The sequence below is a fragment of the Cryptomeria japonica genome, chromosome 9, assembly GCF_030272615.1.
Source record: "Cryptomeria japonica chromosome 9, Sugi_1.0, whole genome shotgun sequence".
Classification (NCBI taxonomy): Eukaryota; Viridiplantae; Streptophyta; class Pinopsida; order Cupressales; family Cupressaceae; genus Cryptomeria; species Cryptomeria japonica.
This window is the reverse complement of record NC_081413.1, coordinates 319,260,232-319,278,747: the sequence shown is the minus strand read 5'-3', so window position 1 is coordinate 319,278,747 and position 18,516 is coordinate 319,260,232.

Sequence of the window (18,516 nt, the reverse complement as noted above, 5' to 3'; positions counted from 1 at the left end):
TAGGGATTATCCGCCTTCACCAATTTCCCTTTTTCACCATCTGTGACAGGAAACCTATCCGCAACCTTGTCAGACACACTTTGATCTCTATAAAATTTCATACCTTCTTTCACCATACCCGTAGCTTCCGCAATGACATCCTCATCCACTTGCATCATCTGGGTGCCAACAAGAATCTTACCACTCTTCCAGTTTTTTATGAAATGCGTAGTGACAGTAGAGTCTTTGCCAAAAAGCCTTTCCATAAAAACATTCACACCTCCTTCTTGAAGAATCTCCCATACTTCATTGTGTTTCTTCCAATCTGAGCATGAAGCTGGTTCAAACCTCTTTTTATTGCCCCCCATTTTATCCTTAAATTCCCAATTCTTCTTTATCGCAGCTCTATTATTTTCTCTGCGAGCAATGTGAAAAAACCTAACAATTTTATTGTTGTTATGCAGAGCCACCCAGAATCCGTGCCAAATAAATATGATATGACAAATAAAACAAGCCTCGTCGTCGTTGTGATCAATCATAGACAAATGGGGAAAAGGAATTAGAGGTTATGATTAGCTAAGACACGTTGCTTCATGTGGATCTGGTCAAGTTCAATCAAAGATTTCGCCTCACACTTGAGATTACTCTCAGCATAAAGGGTAATAATTTTGTCAGAGCGGCAAGCCAGGTTGGCAGCCCAATCAGCACATTTGTTGGCTTCTCTATATGCATGTGTGAAAATACATATTTCAAAGGTTTTACTTATATCCTTCGCAGTTTCAATGGTGTTGTGTATAGACCAAGAGGGAGGGAAAACATTATTCAAGCAGTTAATGTTTAAAGAATTGCCTTCAACCCACACTTTAGTGCAATTTGAGTCTTTAGCTAGAACCAACCCCTGATAAGAAGCAGTGGCCTCAGCAACATGATTGGTTTGGTGACCTATTGGAATACATTTGATACCTTAACATATTCCCCCTTCATCTCTTAAAACCACACCACACCTTGCATTACCAATATTACCCTTGGAAGCGCCATAGAAATTGATTTTCATCCATCCTTGAGGGGGACATTCCCATCTCACCTCTTCTCTAGGATTAGCATGTATGATTTCACTCCCCTTTATTCTCCAATTTTTTAAAATGATGTTATTGTAGCGTCCTAAAATTGTGACACTTGCAATTTCGACTGCATTTCGGTCTTCACGATGGCGACGCAACACGGAACCTGAATGGAGACCCCGAAACTTGTCCACGACACCAAAAACTGCATTTTCAAGCACCCTGGCCTGAACCTCCTTTGCACCCTGCTGTCCTGGGAGGTGGGACCAGAGCGCCCAGCACCAAGGTCCCCCAGGACCATGGCGCCTAGCGCCCTGGTCCCTGGGTCCTATTTTGGGTCCCTGGGTCCTATTTTGGGCCCGGTCTCCTATGGGACTTCGGGTCTTTTTAGTTTGCAAATTGGAAATTATCTTTCCTGGTCGGCCTAAGGTCGGGAAAATCAGTCTATCAGCCCTAAATGACAAGTATATAAACTACATTTTCCTCTTTCATTCGAGAGGATGATGGAAAAGGCGTGGAAACTATACTCAAGCATTCAAGCATTCAAGCATTCCTTCAAGTAATTGATCATTTCAAGTCTCCATTCAAGGCTAAGTGTTGCATTCAAGACAAGGATTTAACCATTGAAGAGGAGATCACATACTACATGCTACATACAACATACAACATACAACAAACAACAACATCTATACCTTCGCACATAAGGATACAAACATCCTTACAACAAGGTATTAGTACTTGTTTTACATTACAGACATTTACATTTACAGCATTGCTCATTTCTTGGTTAATTCCAAAACCGGGGTTTGACCTAAAGGCAAACCCCTAATCCCTAACCCCCCAATCGTCTTCGCTTTTCTGTGTGTAGGTTGCAGGTACGCGGCTGAAATTGAAGATCTGGAATCCTTGTGCAGAGACGAACAGAACCCCCTTCGTTTCACGGATTTTTCGGAGGACCGTGGCGCTCGGGTGCCATCGTCCCGGCAACTTTTGCTCAAATTTGCAGGACAGCGCCGTATCGACATTTTACTGCTAATTCCAGGTTCGCAGCTTCATCCTATATCCCTAACTCAGTTTATAAGCGAATCTTTGTCACTTTCTATGCATTCCTAGCTTAATTCTTCTATCAACATTCTTTACAAAAGAGGGTAGCCTTGCTGTCATAACCCTTGAAACACATTTAGCATCCAATCTTGCATTGTGCGGGATTGGATCTTGTGGGTTTCAACCCCTCTTTTGAATGTAAAGTCTCTCCCCTAAATGAAAACCATCAACCCTAGCAACCTCCCTTCTCTCTCCTTGGAGTTGGAAGAGGGGAGAGCAACTAGGGTTCGATCGCGATTTTCCGCTTTACATTTTGGTGAACCCGACGTGAACATCCTTTCTGATTATTCATGGTTAGATCTGAAAATTGGATTCCTTGATTACATTTCCATGTTGATCTTTTGCAAAATTTTAGAGGTTAATTGCATAAAAATCCTAAATTTTCTTTTTAGTAATTAAGCTTGTGAAATGTCTAAATGTTAATGCTTGTTTCAGATCTACCCTTCTATTACAAATTATCAATTCATATCTATGCTTTAATTTTGAAAATTAAGTGGTTAAGTGTCAAAACCCTAATTTTTGAAACCCTCTTGATTCAACCTTTGTCCGACAATTTCACTGATCAAAACATCTCCAAATCAGCTGTAACTTTGGATTCCGCAATAAAATCACAATATCTTTCATCCCTGAAAATTTGGAAAAAAGTTGCGAGGACCGTGTGCACTCCGAACGCCATCGTCCCCGACATTTTTTCCAAAATTTCGGGAGCGAGATCTTACTGTATTTTTCTGCTAAAATCCAGAATTTTGGCTGATTTTATCAATTTTAACACCTTCGAAATTAAAGTCAAAGTTGGTCTAGGGATTGCTTGGATTAACGCTTCTAATCATTCAAAAATCATTGAAATTGAAATTTTGTGTCAAAATTGTGTTCTTACTGTCCTAAATCTGAAAAGTGTGTTTGCATTCATTAAAAATTTCAGTGCTTTATTCAATTTGTGACTTTTGAAATTAAGTGCTTAATTACAACAACTTTAATTTCCGCTTTCAAAATTGAATTTTGCGTGAAATTGAGTCAATTTTTAAAATTTCAAAATTTGCATTGCTTTTGGTATTCCCTCTAAAATCACAAAATTCAAAAATTTCAGTTTCCCTCTCTTTTTCAAAATTCAAATTTTGCGTTTTTCGACAATCTTGGTAGGGTTCAATTTTGAGATTGCAACTTTAATTTGGCCTATCTACAGATCGTAAAATCACTCAATTTTTTCAGATTAGCTCTAAAATCATCATAACTTTCATCCCTGCAAATTTCGAAAAAAGTTGCTGGGACCGTGTGCACTCCGAAGCGCCACGGTCCCTGACATTTTTTCTGAAATTTCGGGAGATTGTCCTGATTATATTTAACAGCTTAAATCCAGAAGATTGGCCAATTTTACTGAAAATTGCTACCTCTAAATTCAAAACTTTTTCTCTCTCTCTAGTGCATGAGTTTTACAACAATAAGCCCTACTTACACTATTCCCGTTAGACGAAGCCTTAGAATTAAGTCCTTCCAAGGTTTAATGACTGAGGAGATGGAACCTAATTTGAATGGCCTTTTTAACGAGGACATGGGTAATTCCTCTAATCCTCTTAATGATGAAGAAGCTCTCCATGAGGTTTCTGTAGAACAACTTTCAAAATTGGATAACCAATTTGACGATTTTCGACAATGGATGTCTCAAGAATACCCTGATAGTCAAGCTCTTCCTTTAATTGAGGGTCTAAAACGTATGCTTCAAAGTGATAAGAATGGAATTGATATTTTGCGCGGTATTGCACACATTGTGGATTCAAATGTGATGCCTATGAAAAGTTGTGCTGAAACTTTAGGTTATACACAACCTCCTACTCAAGACAATCATTCTATTCCTTTGACGACTTCTATTGTTAGCATACCTACTTTTACATCAAACATAATGGCTACTTCTACACAAGACATTCCTCCTGTGATCACCAGTCATGGGGGCAATCCTTCTTCTTCAATTAACCCTCTTCCTTCATTTAATCCAACTTCTTCATTCATTCCTTCAATGAGTGTCCCTATTATATCTCCACAAATGAACATGACGCAAGGGGGCAATTCGTTTAACCATTCCATTCCTCCTTGTAGTGTTCCTCCTGTCCAATCATCTCCTATGACTAATTATCATAGAGTCCCACCACCTTACTCTCTACCTTCTTTCAATAACATAACACCTCCATCTCAGTCTAACACATCTAATATGAATTCTTCGACTGAAGCGACCATTAACAATCTTGCACAAACTATCTCTTCTTTACAGCAACAAATTGCCTCTATGAATCAATCTAAGTTTAGTGTGCCCACATTTGATGTTGCGAGCCCACTTTCTCTTGACATTGTTCGAGCTATCCCTCCTAAACATGTTGAAATCCCGCATTTGGAGCTTTATAATGGTAAAGGTGATCCTCTAACACATGTTAAGACTTTTCAAACAATATGTACTGATTTTGCTTATGACCAAAGGTTGCTTGCAAAACTGTTCACTAGAACATTAAGAGACAAAGCCCTACAATGGTATTGCTCGTTGCCTTCTTATTCTATTACTTCTTTCGAACAACTTGCAAATGCTTTCATTCAACAATTTCAAAACAATATAAGTCCTAAAGTTACTTTGATTGATTTAATGCATTGTAAACAAGGTGTTAAAGAAAAAGTGACTGATTTCATTGGTAGATATAAGCATTTGTATGCTCAAATTTATTTTCCAGTGCCTGACAATGATATTCAAAGAATCTTCATTTCTAATTTACAAAAAGATATTCGAGACAAACTTCTGTTTTCTGAGTTTACTTCTTTCCAACAGTTGTGTGCAACTCTTCACAATTATCAACTGATTGTGAGTCAAATGGAACAATCACATCCTATGGCTCCGAGTGATAAGGGTGATAGCAGTCAACAACCATTTGGAAAGTTTAAACCGAACAGAGATTCCATCAAATTCAATGAAAACATCATCAACAACAATGTGAATGCAGCATCAGGTGTGCCTCCTATTTCTAAATTTTTCAAGAAAGAAAGAAAGTATACTCCTTTGAATGAATCATTGCATAGTATTATGAATAAGTTATTGGAACAAAATGTGCTTACTCTTCCTCCTATAAGGCAAATTGATCCTGCAAAGATTACTTCACCTTATTTTGATAACAAAGCTTTTTGTCAATTCCATCGTCAGCCTGGGCATGATACTGAAAAATGTTTTTCTTTAAAGGGTAAAATTCAAGATTTGATTGATAATAATACTATTTCTATTTCTGGAGTGAATGATAAAGGCAATACATCTGTAGCTCCTCCTAATCAAAATCTTCAGATTTTCACTGATCCATTACCTTCTCATACCTCTAATGCAATTGAGGCTAATGATTCCTCTCTCTCATCTGATGGTCTTGTGTCTATGACTCCGAATGTGATTAACTTTGTAGAGCAGCAGAAAATCCCTAAAGAACCTTCCATCACATTTGATTCTAGTGAAACTATCAGGGCACCTGATGGTCCTTTATATATAGTTGCAAAAGTCAAGAACACACCTTGCCGTGGAGTGCTTATTGATCCTTTGTGCATGGTTAATGTCATTTCTGAAGAATTTCTTTTTACTTTGCAATTGAATCAAGTGATCTATGACAAAACAGATGTGATTGTGAAATTATTTGATGCATTTTCTTCTCCTGCAATTGGTTCTATTACATTACCTATTGAGGTCCGTAACAAATCCCTTGATGTGAACTTTGCTATTATTCCATCTTCCGAACAATTTCGTGTGAAGCTTGGCTATCCTTGGCTATCTTCCATGAAAGCTATTGCTTCTCCTATTCATAAGTGCTTGAAATTTCCCCATAATGGTGAAGTTGTTACTGTCAATCATAGTCTCTTTAAACCAGCTGAAAGAACTTCTAGCGTTCCTCTTGATTACTTTTGGCCTAAACAATTCCAATCTCTTCCTCCGCGAAGTGATCATCTTTTCAAATCTTATCAAAAATGGAAGACAGATATGATCCTATCTTTAAGTGAACCTAGAACACCTAAACTTGATATTCCTATCTTTCTTGAGAAGGAAGTTCTTCCTTTGAAAGATAAAACTAATGTCTTTCCTCAAGAAGTTTCCCAACCCGTTCCCATGGATGTGATTATGTCTATGCCTAATAAACCTTCTAAAAGTAGACCTATCCCTCCTCATCATGATGGACTTGGTCTCCTTCCTAAACCAAATATTCCTCCCTTATATGGAGCAGTTCCTCCTCCTTCCTCTTATGGAGAGAAGAGACCTTCCTCTTCTCCTATTATTCAACCTAAGAGACCACAACCTAAACACCCAAGTGATAAGGATGAGAACATTCCTCCTCCTCAATCTCCTAATCTTCCTACTAAGACTAGACAAAATCATTTTGCACGTGAACGCTGACGAAAGCATCGTCTTAGAGCTCAAGCAGCTGCTTCTCAAACTTTGCAATCTCCAAAAACACCTTCAACAAGCATTATTCCATTTTCTCCTCAGCTGACGATTGAGCCGAAATCTCCTAAACATAAGATGCATGATGGTCTTGATCCTGTGCGAGTTAAAGACTCTATTTTTATAAATCTTGATGATGATATAGATGAAAATGTTATTCATGATGCAAATGTTACTCCTGTTCATTCTGATAGTGAATATGAACTTGTTGATATTGATAACCATTTATTTAATGAATTTTCTAAAGCACTTATCCTAGCTCCTAGACAAGAACAACGTGGCTTGGAACATGAACATAGCCCTTGTTTGGATCTTGTGATAGCTCCATCTGTTGTGTTGAATGTTCCTCCTCTAGCATGTTCCCTGCCTTCCCGAAACATTGATCAGCAAGATCGGGGGGTAGATGACGTGCTAGACTAGTTACATTAGCATAGCAGATTCTCTCCTCCTCTCTTGTGTTACTTCTTCTATATGTTATTCTCATTCTTCTATTTGTTGTCCTTAGTGTTGTCTACTTGAGGACGATGCAAAGCATTGAGATCTCTTTTGGTCTCTCTCATGTTGACTCAAAAGACACATGTGTTCCCTTCTTCTAGGTGACCTTCCTTGATTGGGGAATGAAGAACAATTATGCACACATACATATGATATATATACATGAATTATCATACAGCATACTGACCCGAGGAAAGTGAAGTCACCTCGTGCTTTGTGTTTTGTGTCTATTATCCTTGGGCTTATCTCACACTTGGGGGCTAAATCCTTGCGATAACGTGCTCCTTTCCTTTCTCATTTCTTATGTGTATCACTACGTTAAAACAATCACCCCCGTTGAGGCATGTGTGATCGCTTTAACGTAGGGGGGCATACACCCTGTCTATCCCTTCAGGATACATGAAAATTTCTTGGAGAACTCAGCTTTGCCTTGAAAATTTTCGGTATTTCTCTTGCATGACTCATAGTGAGGGAACCTTACTACTAACAGTCATGGTTCTCCCTCGTGATCTTCCCTTTTTCTTTGTCAATCGAAGTCGTAAGATCCTTAGTCCACTGGGGGCTTGGTGTGTCTTGCCTCCTTGACGTGGTGAAAGTCTTTCAATATTGTTTCCTTGTACTTTACCAGAAGTATGAGCATACATACTCCCGCTAAAGTGGGGGCTAAATGTAGCGTCCTAAAATTGCGACACTTGCAATTTCGACTGCATTTCGGTCTTCACGATGGCGACGCAACACGGAACCTAAATGGAGACCCCGAAACTTGTCCACGACACCAAAAACTGCATTTTCAAGCACCCTGGCCTGAACCTCCTTTGCACCCTACTGTCCCGGGAGGTGGGACCAGAGCGCCCAGCGCCCTGGTCCTTCAGGACTAGGGCGCCCAGCACCCTGGTCCCTGGGTCCTATTTTGGGCCCGGTCTCCTATGGGACTTCGGGTCTTTTTAGTTTGCAAATTGGAAATTATCTTTCCTGGTCGGCCTAAGGTCGGGAAAATCAATCTATCAGCCCTAAATGACAAGTATATAAACTACATTTTCCTCTTTCATTCGGGAGGATGATGGAAAAGGCGTGGAAACTATACTCAAGCATTCAAGCATTCAAGCATTCCTTCAAGTAATTGATCATTTCAAGTCTCCATTCAAGGCTAAGTGTTGCATTCAAGACAAGGATTCAACCATTGAAGAGGAGATCACATACTACATGCTACATACAACATACAACATACAACAAACAACAACATCTATACCTTCGCACATAAGGATACAAACATCCTTACAACAAGGTATTAGTACTTGTTTTACATTACAGACATTTACATTTACAGCATTGCTCATTTCTTGGTTAATTCCAAAACCGGGGTTTGACCTAAACGCAAACCCCTAATCCCTAACCCCCCAATCGTCTTCGCTTTTCTGTGTGTAGGTTGCAGGTACGCGGCTGAAATTGAAGATCTGGAATCCTTGTGCAGAGACGAACAGATCCCCCTTCATTTCGCGGATTTTTCGGAGGACCGTGGCGCTCGGGTGCCATCGTCCCGGCAACTTTTGCTCAAATTTGCAGGACAGCGCCGTATCGACATTTTACTGCTAATTCCAAGTCCGCAGCTTCATCCTATATCCCTATCTCAGTTTATAAGCGAATCTTTGTCACTTTCTATGCATTCCTAGCTTAATTCTTCTATCAACATTCTTTACAAAAGAGGGTAGCCTTGCTGTCATAACCCTTGAAACACATTTAGCATCCAATCTTGCATCGTGCGGGATTGGATCTTGTGGGTTTCAACCCCTCTTTTGAATGTAAAGTCTCTCCCCTAAGTGAAAACCATCAACCCTAGCAACCTCCCTTCTCTCTCCTTGGAGTTGGAAGAGGGGAGAGCAACTAGGGTTCGATCGCGATTTTCCGCTTTACAGTTATCACCTTGATTTTTGGGATTCATTATTCCACCAGTGATGTAGAGGTTCTCCACCATATGTTTTTTGATTTTCTCAAAATAATTTGAGCTTTTGACGCCTTATCTCTGAACACTATCATTTCTCTCTTTCCTAATTCCCCAACAAATATGAGGTAAAGCAAACTTCCATAGCAAATTAACTGAATTGTTCTTCGAAGGGTGGAACCAGGGATTTGAAGACATCTTGGACAGCTTCAGGGAAGACCCATCTGACATTGAATTTGTCCAAGCATCTAGCTCAAATATCTGCAAAGAAAGGGAAATGGATAAACATGTGATTAATAGTTTCCTCATTCTGCATACAAAGATGACAAATACTAGGCAAACAAAAGCCTCTTGTTTTGAGATTCTCAGTCGTCAGAATCTTGTTTTGAAGAGCAATCCAGAAAAAAATATTTTGGGGATAAGACCTTTCACCCAAGCCTTAGCCCAACATGGACTATCTTGACTACAATATTGCTGAAAATAAAGAGAGGAGACGGAAAATTTACCATCAGCAGTAAGTTTCCAAATAAGCTGGTCCTTGTCATCAACCATCACCATAGAATTCATAATTTTATTCAGATGCTCAAGAGAAGGATCAACAGTGGATAGGTCCTTCCACTAACCTAAATTCCAATAGTCGACCATAGTAGTACCAAATTTTTCCTTACACTGATCCTGAAACTTTCCCCAATCAGGATTGTCACTAATGGGAGAGTCTAACAACCAAGTGTCTTCCCAAAATTTAATAAAATTACCCTTCCCCACCTTCCATTTCACTCCTTTGAGTATTGTCTCTAGTTCTAGTGACATTTTTCCAGATATTAGAGCCAATCATAATATCTTCAGCCTTGACGAAACTATGAAGGGTCGGAAGTTGTCATTTATACTTATTATCCCATATAAGTTTCCATTCTCCCTCAATTTTATAACCTCTCCATATTTGCTTAGCCATGAGAAACTCATTCATATCTCTGATTCTTCTAAGACCAGGTCCTCCTTTTCTTATAGGTTTGCACACCTTGTCCCATGCAATTAAATTCATTCTCTTCTTTTTCTCAACCCCAGTCCATAGAAAGGTTCTTTGATTTTTTTCAATAGCCTCTGCAAACTTAATAGGAATTCTAAAAAGACTGATGGCATAAAGAGTGATACTCTGGAGAGTGGATTTCAGAAGCTGGACCTTTCCCGCTTGACTGAGCAAAGAGCCTTTCCATCCAACTAACTTCTTATGAACTTTATCCACCAGAGCACCCCAAAAGGTAGGAGGAGGAACCTGACATAAAGGGAGCCCAAGATAGGAAGCAAGGAGATTCCCAATTTAGCTACCCAAAATATTACTAATCTTTGTCTATCTTCTCTTTGGGGTGTTTATGAAATAAACAAAACTTTTAGACCAATTAATCAGTTAACCAGTTGCACTCCCATATCTATCCAAAGCTTTCTTGAAGCTTCTAAAATCTTTCACAGAAGAATTCCCCATAATAATTGAATCGTCCACAAATTATTGATGAGAACACACTTGGTCAACAAATGAAGGTTTAAGCCCTCTAAACTCTCCCTTCTCAACAAGTTTTCCAATAAATCTGCCCAAGCATCCCACCATGATTATGAAAAGAACAAGGGAGAGAGGATCCCCCTGTCTGAGACCCCTGAAGGACTTGAAAAAGGGTGAGGGAGACCCATTGACCAGCACAAAAAAAGAAGTAGAGGAAACCAATTTCTTGTGGATATTGTTTCTTTGTTGGTTCAGGTGCAATTTCTTGGAATAGTAAAAACAACAATCCACTTCTCTCAGTTCCACAAAAATTGAGTATAAAGCTTGTACTAATGCATCTAAAGAAGCTCTTTGGTTACAATTATTATTTGAATACTTGGAGCTACCTCAAGAAGATCTAACATCGTATTGTGACAATCAAAGTGTCATTGCCTTGGCAAAGAATCCTATCTTCCATGCAAGGACCAAGAATATTGCTCTTCAACATCACTTCATAAGGGAACAAATTATAGACAAGAAACTTTCTCTTCTCTATTGCAAAGGACAAGATCAAGTTGCCAATATTCTCACCAAACCACTATGTAAAGACAAATACCAACTTCATTGTAAAAATCTGGGTTTGCAACCCATTGAAGGGCTTGATGTAAACTCCCCAAGTAAATCTTAAGGGGTGGTGTTAGAATATTAATCTTTACTTGGTAAATGTTAATTATTTATTTGTTTTATTTGTATTATATTTGAAATATTCCTTTGGAATCCCTACTATTAATTTTTTTCTTTTGTGTCATCTCACACATGTGCAGATGACTCGTTTCTTTTAATTCCTTTATTAAGGAATATTAATTTTCTCCTCATGAGGATTTTGTTGCATTGCACACACATAGCATGAATGGTGGCATTCGTAGAGATGGGAGTTACTTTGTAACTCCTCTCCACATCTCTATTTAAGAGATGCTTCTCCTCTCATTATTCACATATCATTGTAATAAGCCTCTCTCTCTCTCTCTCTCTCTCTCTCTCTCTCTCTCTCTCTCTCTCTCTCTCTCTCTCTCTCTCTCTCTCTCTCTCTCTCTCTCTCTCTCTCTCGTCATTCATTCATAATCAATAAAGGGTTTTTCTTTGCTTTTCCCCTTTCAAAAGCTCTTGTGTCTCCTCTCTTATTTTGGTGATTGCTAAACTCAAGTTATTCTTCATCTTGGTATCATTTCTTCTATCAACAAAATACTTGGATTTATTTCATTTTGTGCTCTTATTAATTCCTTTCAGTAATCACTAAAAATATGAATCATAGCGAATTCATTTTATTGTATACACAAGAAATAGATATTATAATTTGATTTATACCATTTGAATATATGTCTAAAACTAGTTATTTATTATACCAAGTTTGAGTATAAATGTATCCTTGCATATCCCTATGCATCGCTAATCTTTTCAAAACTAGTTATTGAGTAAAGAGTTTTATACCAATTAATAGATTATTTGAACAATTAATTTTAGAATTCAGAGTTGAGACATATTATTTGATGGAATTTAAGAATGTAAACATGAATATGAGTGTAGAGGTTTAGCTAATTTTGATATTCAAGAGGTAGTTGTCTATTATTTTAATCGTAACTTTTGAATTAAAGTTTATAATTACTTAAACTTAAACGCATTGAAATCAGAATGATGAAATTTAAATTGGTCGTTCGCAAGATTTTATGTTAGGTCAAATTTTGTGTTGTGGATATTTTATGATATCATGCAAATGCAATACTAGATCTTGATGTTGCAAAACTATCTAATATAATAATCACTGAAATATAACTCATGGCGAATTGATTTCATTGTGAACACAAGAAGCACATCTTATAATTTAATTTGAATCATTTGAGTATGTGCTCATATTTAAAACTAGTTATTTATCATATCAAGTATGAGTATAAATTTATCATTACATATCCCTATGCATCACTAATCTTTATAAAATTAGTTATTTTGTAAAGCATTTTGTACCAATAAATTGATTATTTGAACGGTTAATTTAAGAATTAATTTATGTTGGGAGTAAGGTGCCTTAACCTTAAAGTATTAACATTGGTGAATTATCTAATTATTTGATCCATATATTGATTAAATCATAAGTTGCTAACTTTCTTTTGTCATATCACTTTGTGGGACCTCTAGGTGAGGTGGCATCCTACATTATGAGTTATGACTATCACAAAGCTCTTGTTTTCTAGAAAGTTGGTTCCCACCTTGGAGGACCTATATTTTGGAGGTCAAGTGTTATAAGATGCTATGATGGGACTTTGATGATTTCTTGTGTCGATTATGACAGCTAATAGTGCATTGTAAGAGTTGGGAGGGGTCAATTTTAGTAGTTGATATTTGTTGTTGAGTTCACTTTTGACAAGTGGTGTTTGTAAGAAATGTGCCTATTATTGGTTTTGGCAGTTCCTATGTAGAACATTCCTTGCATATGGTGCCTATTATTGGTTTTGGTAGTTTCTATGTAGAACATGTCTTGCATATGGCAAGATGACAGTTAGGGAAGAGTCAGATGTTTCTATGTGAAATATGTATTGGATATAACAATGTGTTGTTTTGGACACCACTTTACCATCTAGGCTTTGGAGATGGTTTTGGAAACTTTGGGTGCCTACTCTTCATGTGTGAACTCTATAAATACTTGGCACCTTGTTAAGTTTTAGTGATCAGATTAGATAGAAAAAAAATCACACAATTGCATAGAGTATACCCTAGGAAAACCTTCCTCCTGAAGGTGAAAAACGAGCAATAAAGAGCCTCAATTACTTTCAATGATATGACAAGAGTTTTACAATGAGTTACTTGACACTTTGAAGTTTTATGATCAAATTGATTCATTATAGATCACAATTAATGCAAACCAAGCTTCCAACAAAATATAGTATGAGTTCAATCTCCCTTATGAATGCGATCTATTGAAGAAGAGATTGGTCTGCTGAAGATGAACACGATATGTTGAAGGATGATATACACAATATGTTGTAGGATGTAATCTGCTATAGTTCGAATTGCCGAAGAATGATTGTTGATTTGATGCCCTTTGAGGGAGGGATACAATCTGCATATATACCCGATTATGTGTGCATTCAACCAACATGTACATCCAAGAGTCGGTTCCTTATACAATTGGTTATCTTATGTTAGCAAACTGATTCAATATAAAATTTCTTATGTTAACAAACCGATTCAATATAGGAGTAGACAATGTACATAAATCGAACAAGTTAAATGTGTAGGGTCAATAGGCCAATTGCACATTTACATTTGCTATGTCGTCCCTGAAGGAGTCTAACCATAGCTATTACCATTAACACTCCTTCTTAGCTAGGGAGGAATCCTTCTCAATATTTGAGTCGCATAGTGACATCCACCATGGCTACTCCCAGAGAGTGGGTCCATCATGGCTACTCCAATGAATGGAAATGCAAATGAACACAAGTGCCCATCATGACGTTCACCATGGCTACTCCCAGAGGGTGAATAAACACAAGTGCTAATTCATGGAGTCTCTCACATGACATCCACCATGACTACTCCCAGAGGGTGGATCCACCATACCTACTCGTAGAGGGTGGAATAAGGGCTTACACCTCAAACTTCTCTCCCAGAGAAGAATGCATTAACAAGGGCCTACACCTCAAACTTCTCTCTCACAGAGAAGAATGCATTAAAATACATCTCAAGAAGTCACTAATGCTGAGACTCCCTCTCAACAAGGGATTCATTCTCTACAACTCAAAGCTTGTCTCAAAAATGCACAAACTTCACTTTGGCAAGAGGCTTGGTGAGAATGTCAGTCATCTATTCCTCAGTACAAATGTATCTCAACTGAACAACATTCCTTTGTACCATATCTATGATGTAGTGGTATTGGATCTCAACATGCTTTGTTCTATCATGGAACACTGGATTGACTAAAAGCTTTACACAACATTGGTTATCACAATGAATAGTAGTAGGCTCCAATGATTGTCCAAACAATCCTACAAGGAGCTTCTGAAGCCACACTGCTTCACGAGTTGCCACACATGTTGCAATGTATTTTGTCTTTGTGGTGCTTAGTGCCACAAAAGACTGCTTCCTACTACACCAGGAAATCATAGCAGATCCCAAACTAAAGCAACAACCAAAGGTTCTTTTCCGATCAGTAACACTCCATGCCCAATCAGAATGAGAATAGCCTTCTAGATTCAAGTCCACACTGGAAGAATAATTCAAGCCATATCCAATTGTGCTACGCAAGTATCTCAAGATATGCTTGGCTGCAACTAGATGTATCTGTCTAGTTTCACACATGAACTGACTAAGTGCACTCACTGCATAGCAAATATCTAGTCTAGTATTGACTAGATACATCAAGGATCTAATCATCTGCTTGTACATAGTAGGATCCACAAGGTCTAAACTAGTTGCAGCTTCTCTCAATTTCTTCAAGTTAGTTTCCATCGGTGTAGACATAGACTTGCAATCTAACATTCCAAATCTCTTCAAGATGTCAATTGTGTGTGTATTTTCCTTGACTCGGGATAATCTCATTAGGCCTCTACCATACTTCCAAACCTATAAAAAAATGCATGAGTCCTAGGTCCTTCATCTCAAATTCTGAAGTCAACTTTTTGCATCTAAGGATGAGATGATCTTCCCCGGTGACAAATAGGTCATCAACATATAGTACCAAGATCAATATTTCACCATTGAATACCTTGAAGTAAAGATTTGGATCAGCATCATTCTTGCAGGAACCCAAACCCACTAAGTATCTATCAATTATGCCATACCATGCACGAGGAGCCTGCTTAAGACCATATAAAGTTTTCTTCAATTTCCATACATGAGACTCTTTCCCATTAACCATCAAACCCTTAGGTTGCTCAATGTAGACCTCTTCCTCAAACACACCATTGAAAAAAAGATGTCTTTACATCCATCTGATGTAGCTTCCATCGCTTAGCTATTGCAATGGCAATGATGATCCTGATGGAAGTATAGCGAGGGACAAGAGAAAATGTTTCTTCATAGTCTATTCCTTTTTTCTAAGAGAAACCATGAGCCACAAATCTAGCATTGTATTTTTCAATGCTTCCATCAACTGCATGCTTAATCTTGTACAACCACTTGGAAGATACAACTGACTTCCCCTCAAGTCTAGGAACAATATCCCAAACATCATTCTTAATAATGGATTGATACTCTCCATTGCATCTTTCGATACTAGTTGTTTTGAAGCTTCCTCAACACTAGAAGGTTCAGTCTCAATAAGATTACACATTAATGCAACATAGCTAAAGAATCTTTGTAGTATTTTACTTTCTCTAAATGTGCCTCTACGAGTTGCAAACTGTTTTTCCTCCTACATAGTGTTTCTTGCCCAAAGAGGTCTCTTTCGGTTCACAACAATATCTCTAGGCCCATTAGTAGGATCCAAAGGTTCAATTTGATCATCATCTGCTACAAGTTCAATTGACTCCCTCTGAATCTTAGGAGTATGATCAATGTCCATGTCTTGAGGAGTCTCATGATTTCCACCATCTATCTCCATGCAAGACCCCTTAGATTTTCTGAATGCAACATCTTCCTCAAATGTGACATCGTTGCTTACTTCTATTTTCTTTTGACCAGGAATGTAAATTTGGTAGGATTTAGAGGTTTCACAGGAGCCCACAAATATTCCTCTCTTGCCAGAAGGTTCCAACTTGGTTCTTTTGTCTGTGGGTATATGAACATACACTGGACAACCAAACGTCCTCAAGTGGCTTACATCAGACTTAATCCCTAAAAAGGTTTCTTCTGGAGTCATATTCTGCAATATCTGGTGAGGACATATGTTTTGAACATACACTGTTGTTCTAGAAGCTTCTGCCCAAAAAAGGTTTGAAGGTCTTGATCATGGATCATGGCTTTTGCAGCTTCAACAATAGATTTGCTCTTTCTTTCTGCAACCCCAATTTATTGAGGGTTGTAAGGGACACACAACTCCCTCTTGATCCCTGCCTCAATACAGAAATCATGAAAGCTACCAGAGGTGTACTCACCTCCATTATCAAACCTTAAAACTTTAATTCTCTTTCTAGATAAATTTTCTACTTGAGCCTTAAACTCTTTAAATCTACCTAGGACTTCATCGGACTCTTTAGACCTTAAGAAATAAATTCAAGTCTTCCTAGAGTAGTCATCTATGAAAGTTACATTATACAAAAATCCACTTAGGGATAGAATTGACATTGGACCACATAAATCTGAATGTACAAGATCAAGAATTTCTTTAGACCTACTTTCACTGCTATGAAATGGACTCTTAATATTTTTACCCATAGCATAACCTTTACAAGTACCATCATGTACATGATTAAGTTTAGGAATACTTTTAACCATTTTCTCCAATGATGGAAGAGCCCTGAAGTGTAGATACCCAAGTCTTTTATGCCATAGTACATTGGAACTAGAAGAGTCATGCAAAAGAGCTTGAACTCGATGAGTGGAGAGCTTATACAAACTTTCATGTCAATTCCCGATCACACGAGAAGCCTTGATGCTAAAGTTCTTTGGCCATGCAAGAACTCTCCCTTCTGGGAATGCAACTTGATAAGCCTTATCCTCCAAGGTTGAAATAGACACAAGATTTCTCTTGATTCCCGACATGAATAAGAAATCACTTAGGTGAAGAGAGACTCCAAATTCTAGGTTGAGAGATGTAGCACCAAACCCTCTTACTGAATAGTGTGCATCAGCTCCAATCATCACTTGGAGATTAGATTCCTTCTCCACCAAATCTGAAATATGCTCTCGATAGTTGGTGATGTGTCTAGAAGCTCCACTATCAATTAGCCAGGTATCACTATCCGTAGGTACATTGCTTGATAATGTTGATATGAAGAGGAATCCATTGGAGTTATCTTCAGCTTCCTTCTGAGTTGAGACTTCACTAATGTTCACCCCTTGATGCTTAGGCCTTGTCAAACAATCCCTTGCATAGTGACCAAACTTGTCACACCTAAATCACTAAAAGTGAGAGAGATCTTTCTTGTTGTTGTTTGAATCAGTTGCGGAATCTGATCTCTGATCTCTATTCATTTTGAAGTTGCCCTTCTTCCAATTCCTTCCTTTCTTGGTAGATTGGGTGGCAAGAATATGAGTGTCTTCATTTTGAGAACCTTTGACAATTCCCCTAGCCACCAATCTTGATTCTTCTTGAATGCAATCCGCATGAAGACGATCGAATTTAGGCAATTTGGATCTCCCGCTTATACTTTGAATAAATGGCTCCCATGAATGAGGAAGGCCATTCAATGCCAACATGACAAGGTCTTTATCAATCACTAGATCTCTGATAGCACTTAGTTGATCCCTCAATTCTGAAATCTTCATGAAGAATGACATGACAGATTCTCCTTTCGCCATCTTTACTTGATGAAGTTGTTGCCTCAATGCAAGAGCCCTACTTGTGTTGTTAATCTCATATAGACCTTCCAAGGTCTTGAACATGTCTCTCGCAATTGTCATCTTGGAAATGAGAGGCACTAAGTGATCCCTCACGGAGTCTATCAATATCTTCTTTGCTTTTATGGCATTTTTCTTAATTGAAGTTTCTCTTCTTGATCTTTTGGCTCGATTAAGTCCTTTTCCTCCACAAACTGAAGAAGGTCATTTTGGTCAAGTGCAATAAGAACTCTAAACTTCCATGAGGTGAAGTGATGTGCCTTCAAGCCTATCCTTGACTTTAAGATCGTTCACCATTTTTCGAGGCTTGAAGTTTCTTGTTGAAGATGAGAGATGGGAGAAAACTTCGTTGTTGTAGGAAATTCGATCACGATCTTATTTCAACCTGGCTCTAATACCATGTTAATTTTTAGTGATCAGATTAGATAGAAACAAATTCACACAATTACACAAAGTATACCCTAGGAAAACCTTCCTCTTGAAGGTGAAGAACCCAACAATAAAGAGCCTCAATTACTTCCAATGA